General features: G+C 39.5%; 1 protein-coding gene across 5 annotated transcripts in view; it reads right to left on the minus strand.

The window, feature by feature from the left end:
- Positions 1-12,433, minus strand: part of igf2bp2a (insulin-like growth factor 2 mRNA binding protein 2a) — a 53,448-nt gene that overhangs the window by 21,944 nt on the left and 19,071 nt on the right. The gene's annotated exons all lie outside the window — the stretch shown is intronic.

The raw sequence follows: 12,433 nt of genomic DNA on the forward strand, positions 1-12,433 counted from the left end.
ATTCATGTGTTCTTGTACAGTTTCTCGCTCTGGTTTTCAGTTCATATCCCTTTCATTTGTATCTTCAATTTCTGTAATTTAACACTGAACCCCTGGTCTTTTTAGTTTCTTGTCAAACTATAGCAGTCAACCAAGCACAGTCCATCACTGGCTGGTCCATTTGGGATCAGAGGTCCTACAAAGCACCTCCTCTGCCTCCTGTGAGCGTTTCAGCTCCAACAGCAAAGCCACACAAACCGCCTGTGACCACAGGCTGTTAACAACTACATTAACGTGAGAGAGCCCAGCTCTGCGATGAAGGCAGCTGATGAGGAGCCGATGGAGAGAAAGCCATGCTGCTGAGAAGCATTTTGGTGGGAAAACAGGAGACACTACAACGAGTGAGACTGAAGGGCTGAGATGCAGATATGAAGTGGAGGAAGAAATGTAATGAGATGTGATAATGAGCGATAGATTTCAGTTCAGGCGGGATTGCCATGGGACCCACAAACAAACACGCACGTCGTATCAGCTTTGCTGCGCCTCGAATGCCTGTGTTCACGCACTGGCAAACATTTCTATTCTGCATTTTTCTCCTGAACCAGGCTGGGCGTAAAACACTGCAGGTCAGAGTTTCCCGTCAGTGGCTGAGGAGAGGTTGAGAGCACTGCGCGGGCAGCTGGACACGAATGAATGACTCTTTTCTGATTGTCCGGAGAAACACAGTGTCACGTGTCTTCTCCCCTTTTTCTTAAAATACCAAGAAATAAATTAACAAACTGACAATACCAATTTAAGGTAAGCAAAGGGGAAACGGCAGCAAAAAAGCAAACTTAATTTAAGAGTAGAACACCTTTTTATATGTATATTTAGCAATATATCTTCCAACTATAACTTTAAAGTCTCTAAAGCGATAGACACTTCAGATACTGCCTTCACTCCGAAATAAAACAGAATGCACAAGGATAAAAAACAAACGGACAATTCCTGCTGTGTTGTACAGCACAGTGGCCTGCAAGCTTTCTGTCACTGATGGCAGTTTAAAGCAAGTGGCTTGATGAAAGATCCCTTTTGGCAGTCAATATCCAAACAAGGGTAAACCAATTAAAATCTGTCTCTACCGCTAAAACACATCACTTTTTCTAACGTCGTAAACAAACCCGTGACATCCAAAAAGCAGCCAGTAGCTGAAAAGGATTTAAGACCAAGTCAAAACCTCAAAACAGCTCCGAATGCTGGCATCCCCAACCTGCAGAATATGGAAACTGAAAGGTCCTTTCATTCGGCGTAGTCTGCCTAAATAGTCCGTGAATTCAGAAGTACCACTTCTCTATAGCGTCTGTGCTAATTAATTATTCCAACTAATCTTGATGCCCGATGCTGAACACTTACTTTATATTAGAATGGATACTTTAGTGAATCTGATGATGGGAGAGGCTAACCCGAGCAGGACGCTGGGTTTGGGGTAAACTTTGCAAACTCATTCTTCAACAGGAAAACATCGCTGTAAGAAATGCACCATTTCTTTCAGCATCTCTGTCATAAGTCATTATTTAGAGCCACCTGTTTTCCTGTCAGACTGAAAGCATCCAAAGGGACATTGTGAATAAGCAGTGACACATTTGAGGTCTCACTCAGCATACACTGGATAAGCACAAGATGACTGCTTTCTGTAAAATAAAATGCTGCCTGTCTACAGTCTTCAGGTATCCTCAACTTATTTGTGTTCCCTTATTATCCGTGGATAAACCAGAGGCAGTCATCTGCTAATATCTCCTGTTTGCTTGCATTCAAGCTTGAACCCAGTGCCCTTTCTCAGCTCCTCCTTTCCCAAGTCCAAAATGAACTGCAGTAGAAGATGCAGACTGAAGTCAATGGTTACTTAATGTTTGTTGAATGTAACCAAGCTGTCTGCTGCTGGTTTGGAGCTGCCTGCCACGAGAAAAAAGAAAGCCTCTCAATTTCAGCCTTTAAATATCCGAGGGTGGCCATGTTCATTTGAAAAGCTAATATTTACTGCACCCACCTGTACGAGCTAAGGAACCGTGTCTGCACACAGGCGTGCATACTAATACGCACACGCAAGCGGTGCAGTCGAAGGAATTTTAACCTCTGAGAGAGCAGGCAGACAGAGGGGTGAGAAAGAGGGTATTCAACCCGTGCCAAAAGTTTGCATTGCTCCTAAAGATGACCCTATGATCATCAACCATTCTAGAGGAATCCTTTCACAGGTTCTCTGTTCTCCTCTGTTCTGATCTGTGCTTTCAGTTCTACCTTCAGATTTTAAAACCTTTGTGTGTGTGGAGCAGAGACTCAGCTTGCTATCGGCACATATCACTTGGGTGCAAGTAAGATTAAAATAGAAGCAGCAGAGCTGCACCAATTGACTGTTTAATCTATTTGTCAACAAATATAAAATTAATCATCCATTCAAATTAATCTATCGCTAACATTGCACTAACTGATTAATTTGTACCCAAAAATGTCAAAAGTGAGACATAGATGGTTTTTTCCCCCCCTCAAGTTATGAAAGATTAACTCCATCTTACATTAGAAACAGGGCTACATGAGACTACAGCTTCTGTCAATGCAAATGGGCAAAGACTGAAATTGAACTCATTTTAATGGAGGCAAAAAAGAGAAGTTGGACAAGGTGTCAACATCAGTCTGGGAAAAGTTTCAACAGGAATGACACGAGATTAACACAAAACACAACCCGAAACGCAGGCTACATTTATCAAATACTGCAGGTGCTTCTGGGAGATATTGTCTATAAAATTTAGACACACAACTAAAACAAGCTAGACATAACTACAGCTGGGGTTGATCTATGCAGCGTTTTTACTTTGATAAAAGTAGATTCTATAAGAGCTTATAAATTCACATGTGCAAGTATTAAAAAAAAACAGTTGCCATGCAAAACGGCCCCATGCTGTTAAAAAAAAAAAAAAAAAAAAAGGCAGTTTAATGCAACATATTCTAGAAGTAACCATATCTGATACCGTGTGTGACTTTATAAATATAAACTGCAAGTGAGGTGGATGACAAAGATTCTAAATTATATCATGATAGTTCAAGAAAACTTGCCATGATATTTCTGACAATATATGAAAAAATAAATGAATAAATACCAAATTGTGTGTTTGGTATTTGCTTGCAGGCAGCAGCATTTTTAAATGTAAGTAAATGAAGGGCATTTTCAGTCCTTCTTTTCCAGTAAGTTTCTGTCACTGATGACACACTCGTTAATCTGAAGTGTGAATTTACTGCAAAAGTAAATCAGCATTATATATCCTTTTTTCCATTAGTAGCTACTCAGGTCAACTCTACTGGGTTTTGGTTGGTGGTATACCTGCTGCTCTGTGCATGTGTTTTTTTTTTTCCAGAATCTGGGACCACAGTGTTGTTTTTGTGTAGAAATTTCCCTCTTTGCTGGATTTCAAAAATGGGGTTTTTGATTTTTATGAAGGAGATACTGTCATGAGTCATCAAGTGACGCCACTGACTAGCTAATCAGTGGCATGCAATCTGCTGACGTCAAATTTTCAGACAGCTTCACATCACTTGGAACGTTAACGGATTAAAAGTAGCTCCCTGCTATTACTGCTGCAATAGCAGTGAGAAAGCATTACATCCAGTGACACAGACTAAGTGAAATATAAGCACAAAAGTAGTCCAGATACCATTTTCCCTGGAAATTTTATTTAGTAAACGTATAAAATAACCGTTTAACATTTTCAATTTAACAGTAGCTAAAGTGACCTAACCTTGTAACTCTTCAGAAGCTGCACAAGATCCTGTTGAGACCTTTCAAAATAAACTGAATCACGTGAAATACTATGCAGAGTGTTTACGGATGAGAAGCAAAAAAGAGCCATCAGGTGCTAAAAAATAAACCTTAGACTCAAACGTTAGAACAGGCTTTTCCCCGCAGCACGCTGTGTAATAAATACTCAGAAAGAAAACGGCGGCCATTACAACTTATGTTTAAAAATGTATAGTTTCATGCATCGGTTAAAACACTCAACTCCAGGTACACGACACCCAGCTGGAAACACTTCACGCAAGTCGAGCTGCCCGAGATTCACTGAACTTTCAGAAAATGTTTGTGATTTATATCATTATCGGGACGATAGATGTCTTATATCAGGATATGAGATTTTGGTCATATTGCACAGCCCTATTCTAACATACCTCTTAAAAAACATAAAATAAAAATATGCCAGTCTTGAAACTACCAGACCCTGTAGTTGCACACAAGAATACACAGGGCACACATGTCAGGCACCCATACGGGTGGGCAAATTTATTATGAAATCATAAAAAAAGCATGCCAATCTTGCTACTATGAGGTCTCTTAAGACACAGCAGCCAAGGTAATATTTTACCAACATCATATTTTACTGGGCCCAAAAGCAAAATCTGCACAGCTTACAACACAGTGAAATGCCCTTTTGCAGCAAAGGAAGTAGTGTGAAATTATTGCTTAATGATAATGTTAAAGTGCTCAGCAGCAGCTCATAATGGACCAGAACGTTATCGTCGTATCATCAGCGCTCAGAGATTTAGGCAGTAAATTTCCTCATGTCGGGCACCGATGTCCAAATTTGTCAAGATAGCCTGTGAAGACAGCTTAGAGACAGGTGTGTGAGCCTGTTTTGCATCATGGTGATTCACAACCATGTTTATAATCACAAACTAGAGAATGATCACTTGGATGGAGCCAACAGAGACAAATCCAGGTTTTTAGGGAATTCAAGCTTATCAATCTGCTGGTCTTCTGATGTGCCCTCTTTTATGGCCTAGTACCTGGTGATAGGTATTGGCCAAAAGCTAATTTAGAAAAAAAAAGGCACCATTGTAGCCATTGGTTACTAGTATGCAACCTCATTTGACCATGATGCGTGGCATTATTTAGAGAAGAGAAAAGAATTATTATCAATTTCTTCTACTTATTTATGAAAACATCCTACAGAGTTTTAAATTCAAGTTCACTTTGCAAACTTTAACACTAAACAATTTGTCCAAGGGGAACCATGATGTGACATGGTGCAACAACCCCAGCACCTTGTATGTTTTGTTTTTCCATGTATTACAGCCCTGTAACCAACTGCTTATAGCATTTCTTTTCTACTGTGTAACCACATCAGTCATTTCCATCTAGCATTTGCTCTTCCTGTCCTATGGACTGCAACAAGTGACCGCTCCAGCCACACTTTGTCAATGTATTAGTTTACTTTTGAGTCACACGTGTATCAAGTGGTGAAAAACATGCATTGTTTCCACATTTAGCAGAAATAGTTTTCTTGCATGTTTTGCAAAGTACTGTGCTGATTCTAAGTTGCTGAGTAGTTCACTTTTTAAATACTAAATCACCACTGGAGGCTCTTGCCCTCAGACATGCTTGGGCTTCCCTCGTTGTTTGAGTCACTGAATCTAAATGGATGGTGTTCCTATATCATTGATACTGTGATATGACACTTTTATATCGTGTAAACTGACATGACAGGCACGGACCTAACTGTATGTCAGAAGAAATATTTCATATGAAACAAATTTTCTTTATGTTCCTAACACATGTGCTTTTCAAAATGTCCTCCACGCTCACTCAGCATGCACAGTGCAGATTTCAATTTATCATAATCTCAGTGTACTTTGTTCCTAACCCCCAAAAATCAAACTCACTTATGTCATTAGAAACACACTACAACACGATAAGTTTTGCTTTTGTTCCCCAAGGCCTCTTTTGGAATTTCGGCTGAGGGGGAAACCTTTTTTCCTTCCTTTTTTTCCCCCTCTACACAGAAACTCACAAGTGAATAATTAAACGTTTCCTTCTCTGCTAAAGGATTCTTTCTAATGAGATCTTTAAGAGCCTTGTTTACCTTTCTCACCCTGTTCTGTGTGGATGCCCAGGCTGTCAGAGACGCCTCACAAGGCATGCTGTCCTGCGCCCAGCAGGGTGGCTCGCTCTGGACGAATAAAAAGGCATCTCAAATAGTCTTTCATTCCGGAGCACGCTGCCTCACAAAACGCACACAAACACCTCTGCACACACACTCACTGCTACTGCAGTCCTCACATAATTGTTTGCAACATTCACCTGAATGATAAATGTGTTGGGAGTTTTTTCTCCATTTAACTGTCATTCCCCTCTTTCCAGCATCCATTTAGCTGTCAACACCGGCTGATTGTCAGTGCAAACATGTCATATTACAAAGTCCTCACCACTGTTTCACAACAGCTTAGGAACATATTTACTGCTTAATGCTTAAGGAGATAATCTCTTCTCTGGGATAAGATAAACAATATTGCCGAACCTATTTTCTGTCAGAAAACAACTCTCTAACAAAACAGTTCAGTTGCTAGCAAAAGGCTCTATTAGCAACTGACGGCCATGCTTGAGGATATAACGCACACACACACAGGAAGTTCACAGCATCTAGAAACAGCTTGACGGAAGACTTCATATTTTCACGCGAGTGATGGCTTCACAAAATGAAAGATGATCTGGCCTCCATCACATCAGCTGTACTATGCAGATAAAATAGGAAATGAAAAACTCTGCGGTCGTAAATCACACTGGAGGCATGTGATTACGCACCTATTACATGCTCATGTTACTAATGCAGTGATATATATACTGTGCAGGCAACACTAATGTCTCAGTTTCTTTTATGTATGGTAGTGCAGTGCTGAGTGCAGCATAATGTGATCAGCGAACAATCAGCTGCATTTACAGCTGCCAGCGCATGTATGTGAGTGGCTGTTGCTCTTACATCTTCAGTCTGGACTGATTTTACGGTAAATGCAAGTCTGCACTGACAGTTTTCATTTACGCCGAGACTAGTGGTGAAACAGTATATGGCTCAGTTTGGGTGGGTTGGTCAAAAAGCCCAGTGGTCCTTAGACACCAACTGCAGCGGATTCATCTAATCTGAATTAACCCACTTTCTGGTTTTGACCCTTAAGCTCCTAAACGCCCTGAAATCTCAGAGAAGGCGCAACAAGTCAACAATATTCGGGACACCCTTCAGAGTGGAAGACGTCCCCCCACTTCTCCTTTCAAACTCTGTTGGCACTCCCACAGTGGCCCACTCTCTGCTGCTGGATTAAGACGCTGCTCAGACCATTTCTGTTTAGTGCTCCTAAGCGCTTCTCTAAGTCCCATCCAATTGTTGTGGAGCAGAGATAACAGGATTTGTATGAGAGTGGTGTCTATACGTTGTTACCGTCCTCTAGCCACAAAGATTTGTTCCTGCTTTTCCACCCACAAGGACAAACAGACTCTAAAGCAAAACATAAACAGGACATCACACAAACCTATGACGCTGTTCGACAAAATTTTTCCATTTCTGCATGCTGGTTTGAGTTTGTATATTGGGTTGTGTGAGCTCTGTCAGGACACATCTAAGAGCACGGAACAAATATAATACATTGGAGATAATGGCTGTACAAGGCAATTTGAAAAAGAAATGTGGCATTGAGTTTTCTGACTCAGCAATCTTCCAATTATTTTCCAGAAATTCTGAGAAGAATGTGCAATTTTGCAGTCATTGGAGAGGTAAGAAATAAGCAGTGACAGTGCAAAATATGGGATTTATCAACATCAACAAAAAACAACTGCACAAACAAATGTATGGTAAATAAATCTATTCTTGGGTTTTAAACTCCTATAAGGACATTCATATTTTTGATACATATCAAATAATTATTAACTCTATCCAGCGAATTTCTTGGGAAGAAATTTCCTGGAATCATTTCAGAATCATTTCCTAATTTCTTAGGAAATGATTCTGAATTAATGACTATTTAATAATATCTGAGTTGAAATGGTTTATGGTTGGGCACTGGTGCAGCTGTGGTTCATTTTCTTCTTTCCTAGTGGAGGAGGCGCATGAAAAGAACGACACTGCAATGACTTTAGTTTGCAATTTACAAACCATTATCAGATGTCAAGACTGAAGCACAATATAATCATAACCAATAGACAATCAGCAAAACCACTGCCTGTAAGAATCAAAGGAGGGCAAAAAGCCCTCTGTTTTTTGCTTTCCATATTAGTTATAGATAATCAGTACCCTACAGTCTCATACAGTTAGATATAAAATGCATCTTTGAACCTATTTTAAAGTATTTTTGGAGACATGCAGCCCTGAAAATGAAACATAACTTGCCACTGTAATTTACTCTTAAAATGGACTGATTATGCTCATTTCCACCTCCATGTTTTTAATCCCAGGACTCCACTAAAGTAGTTCTAAATTATTTACAGTTTGAAAAATAGATCCTTTTTTGACCTTATATAGAGCCTAACAACCTGTCGATCACAGATCATTAGCAACAGTTAGACCCGCCCCTTCTCGTCAAATCCAACTTTTTGTAACTGAGATGGCAATGGCAGAAATCCTCTTTTTAAGATTTCAAAAACGTATGGGTAATATCACAGTAGCTACATATACTTTTGATACCATCTATGAAGAGAACGCAGCAAAAAAACCCTGTAAAAGATATACATTTACCACATACCAAGACTATACTTGTGCATTCTAATTTAGAAAAAGCAAGCAAATTCAACTGAACTTCACAATGGGAAAAAGCTCATTTTAAGACACATCCTAATAAACCCCTGAAAGGCTGCACAGCATTTTCAAGCATAACGGAAGAAACATTTTCTGGGTGAGCCATTTTGTTCACAGAGTCACAGATCTAGTGGTGCCTGACACGACCATATAAGTAGCTGACGTCAACCTAGCCCAAAAACAGGGAACAGGAAAAGAAGAAGTAGAAGGAGAAAAAAAAAAATTGAAAACTAAGCGTTTACAGCAGTCTGCAACCTAATGGGGATTACTTGTACGCAGGCTTGAAATTTTGGCCGTATTAAATATAAGCATCCATCATTTTCAGTTATGGCAAAAACTGAGGACTGTTCAGTGGTGGGCAGATAACGTACTGTCAGAGCTTGTTCAGTGAAAACTGCTTGGCCAGATAAAAACGTCATTATAAGCAATGAGAAGACCAAACCAGTGAGCTGAAAGGCACTGAAATGCTCTATACGCCTGAGGAAAACTGCAGGGTCAAGTTAGATTTCGATCAGTTTATGACTACAAGACACTTCTTTGACAACACACGTCTCACACCTACATGGACAGGTTTCACAGGGTAAAAACACAGTCATATTGTAAAGAAACAAAATGCTTGTTGTTTTTTTGACTAAACGTATAGTGACATATCAAATATATTGAAGGGTGTTACAGTCAACGTCTTCTGCACATGCAGCTTCACTTAATGGTGTTTATCCCTCCAGTATATCCCATGATCATCAGGTAGAAAACAGGCAGTTGGTCTCCCCTTTTCCATTGTTCCCTAACTACATATTTTTCACACTGATGCTGCAGAGTGAACAAAGCTGCTGCTCCACGGTAGTGCTAACCACCTCATCTCGGTATGTAGCACTCAGGTGCCTGCTTCAGTTCCCCTCCCAGACCTCATGGGGCGAGAACTCATCAGAATGCAGCAGGCTTACCTGCCTGCCCGTTTCTCTTCACGCATTAGTTTTCACCGTGGCACCGAGGCGGGGAGGCACAGGCCGAAAGGCATGCAGGTAGGCGCATGCGGCTCAGATGGAAGCCACAGCCTTCCTGTTGACATTTGTCTGTTCTTTGCTGTCGACGCTCACTCGGCTGGTTAATAGAAAGATGTAAATAAAGCAACACTGCGTGTTGTTCCTCGTCATTTACATGTACGTAGGGACATTTCAAGATTAACTGCTGAACCAAGCAGTGACTCTGGGTTATATAATGAGATAATTACAAATGATTCAACAGATTTCAGTGATTCAGGTAAAACACAGCGTTAATGTCTGAGGCCCTATTGTAGTGAAAGCTGGCAGTCCAAAGTCATTAACTTTTCTGCCTGTACAATACAGGTAAGCTTGAAGATAAGCAGACTGCAGTTTGACTACAATAAAAGAAAAAAGAAAAAAAATGAATTAATGTTTACAATACCACCGGTTCACCTCTTGTTATGCCAAAAGTTATTTGCACAGTGTTGCAGATATAAAAATCATTTTCAGCTCTCAGGTGTAATCATCACAAATTAATTTTATTTTTTTTTAGTCAGAGCTACAATGCCACAGGGTGCCCAGCTGACACAAAACGCATTTTCTCCCGTCATGCCTGCTAAGCCAATGAAATGAGTATTTTTAAAAAAATGTTTCATTTGCCCATAACTGTAGCATAATCCATTTCTATTTAAATGACAACCGTTTGCTTCAATCAAAGCGACGGAGCACTTCATAATGACTGTAAAGTACATTCACACACCTTAAATCAAACACATTTTTATTACTATATAAACACTTGTTTTGCTAAATTTATTTTTGAGCAGGTGGGAAACTGACAAATGGCAATAACATGTCAGCGTTGTTTTAGGCCTTAAAATCTATTCTCTTAAGAGCTTAATAAATAAAAACAGTGTAATAAAATTTTTAAATTTCACAATTGGAAAAAGAAAAACCACAGCAAAGTGACTGTTGGTCAGACAAAACTTTGATCTGTGAGTTTCACTATTTACTGTGCAGGGTGTGGGCCAGCACACAGGCTGGACTTAAAATGTCCCTCCGCATTAGGGAATGGTAAATGGCCTGCATTTGTATAGCGCTTTTCTAGTCCCTAAGGACCCCAAAGCGCTTCACACTACATTCAGTCATTCACCCATTCACACACACATTCACACACTGGCGATGGCAAGCTACATTGTAGCCACAGCTGCCCTGGGGCGCACTGACAGAGGCGAGGCTGCCGGACACTGGCGCCACCGGGCCCTCTGACCACCACCAGTAGGCAAACACGGGGTTAGTATCTTGCCCAAGGATATTTGGGAAATAGACATATTTACGACATTTCTTTAGCACATAAGCTACAACTTTAACTAAATTCATTATATTAGCCTACAAGCACTTTTTCAAATTTAAGTCATATTGCTGATATGACTTAAATTTAAACACTTATTTTAAGGTTCTACTGTGAATTATCAGGATTAATTATCTTTTATTTATTCTAATACAGGTAGAGATGTATGTATGTCCCTGCAGTGTAGCGCTGATAAATGTGTGTCACACATTTATTTTGAAAGGGAAAGAAAGTCTATTTTGGACACTTAAAGTGAGAAAAAAAAAAAAAAAAAAAAACGTGGAAAAAAAGCAGGCAAGCACAACAGGGAAGAGGAAAGATCCAAGAAGAGATTACAAGTTTTTTAGACTAATGTAGCAAATTTAGGAGGAAAAAAAATGTCTATTTTTCCCATCAAGGAGAATACCCTTTCAATAACAATAAAGAGAAATATGATGTCAATAAAATAACATGTAATAACTAATCTTACCATTAACCTCCTAGAACCTGGCGTCCACATATGCGGACATCACATTTTGAGACGTCTAGACCAAAATACTTAATTTTTCTCTACAAGAGCCTGATATCCACTTACGAGGACATTATACTGCCACTGTTCTATCAAAATTTGAAACAAATGTACTTATACGTGGATCTCATTTTTTCACAAAAACAAAACTTAAGTAAAAAAAAAAAAAATCTGGTAACTCTTTGTTTTTACATTCTTTAGGCCCCAATCAACCAAAATAGCAACGAAAAATTAAAAATGCATGCCATGAAAGAGGTCAGGTCTTAGGAAGTTAAGGCTTCAGCAGGCATGTTGCCAAGACTCTGATTACGTATGGACTAGAGTAATTTGGACCAGGCCTTGTAATTACAGAAGTTTTCAAAATTAAAGCTTCTATTGATAACACGCAGACAAATGTTTGTGTAAAACTGAAGGAAAAATAACTAATCTATCACTGTTACTGTGTGATTTTGTGTGTGGTGAAGACCAATATAGGTCATCCATTCACTTAAACACAAAAATTCAAAGTGTAATTAAATACCTTCTTATTCAAATGATTATTGTCATATAGAAGAGAGAAGAGGAGTGGGAGAAAGAAAGAGGCTGTCGGGTGAGCTACACTAACTGGTATCAACAGAGAGCGAGAGAGACAGCAGCGCACTGCGCTGTAAATTCATTAACTTCTCTCAAGAGAAACCGCCTAAGCTTTCAAGGAGAAAATACAACAGGCACAAATTTTCAGCTAACTCCCGTCTTCTCTATTGTTCGAGGTTTTTCTACTTTCAATAGAAAAGGTAGCTATCTGCTGCACTAAGTGACTTCATCCTCACTCTAGCCCATTACATGTTTTTTTTTTTCCTGCAGAGGCAGAACCTGACGTAATATCCCTACTGTTTAAAAATAATAATAACGTGAAAGTCTAAATATAAATGCAAGAAAAACCACATCCATTAATTACAGGTGACCTACTTCTTAACAACTCTCGAGATAAAATGTTTTGTTGTGTTTTTCCACTGAGGCTTCTGGTGTAAAAAAATCTCAAACAGTATGAGAA

The sequence above is a fragment of the Simochromis diagramma genome, unplaced genomic scaffold, assembly GCF_900408965.1.
Source record: "Simochromis diagramma unplaced genomic scaffold, fSimDia1.1 OVJJ01000343.1, whole genome shotgun sequence".
Classification (NCBI taxonomy): Eukaryota; Metazoa; Chordata; class Actinopteri; order Cichliformes; family Cichlidae; genus Simochromis; species Simochromis diagramma.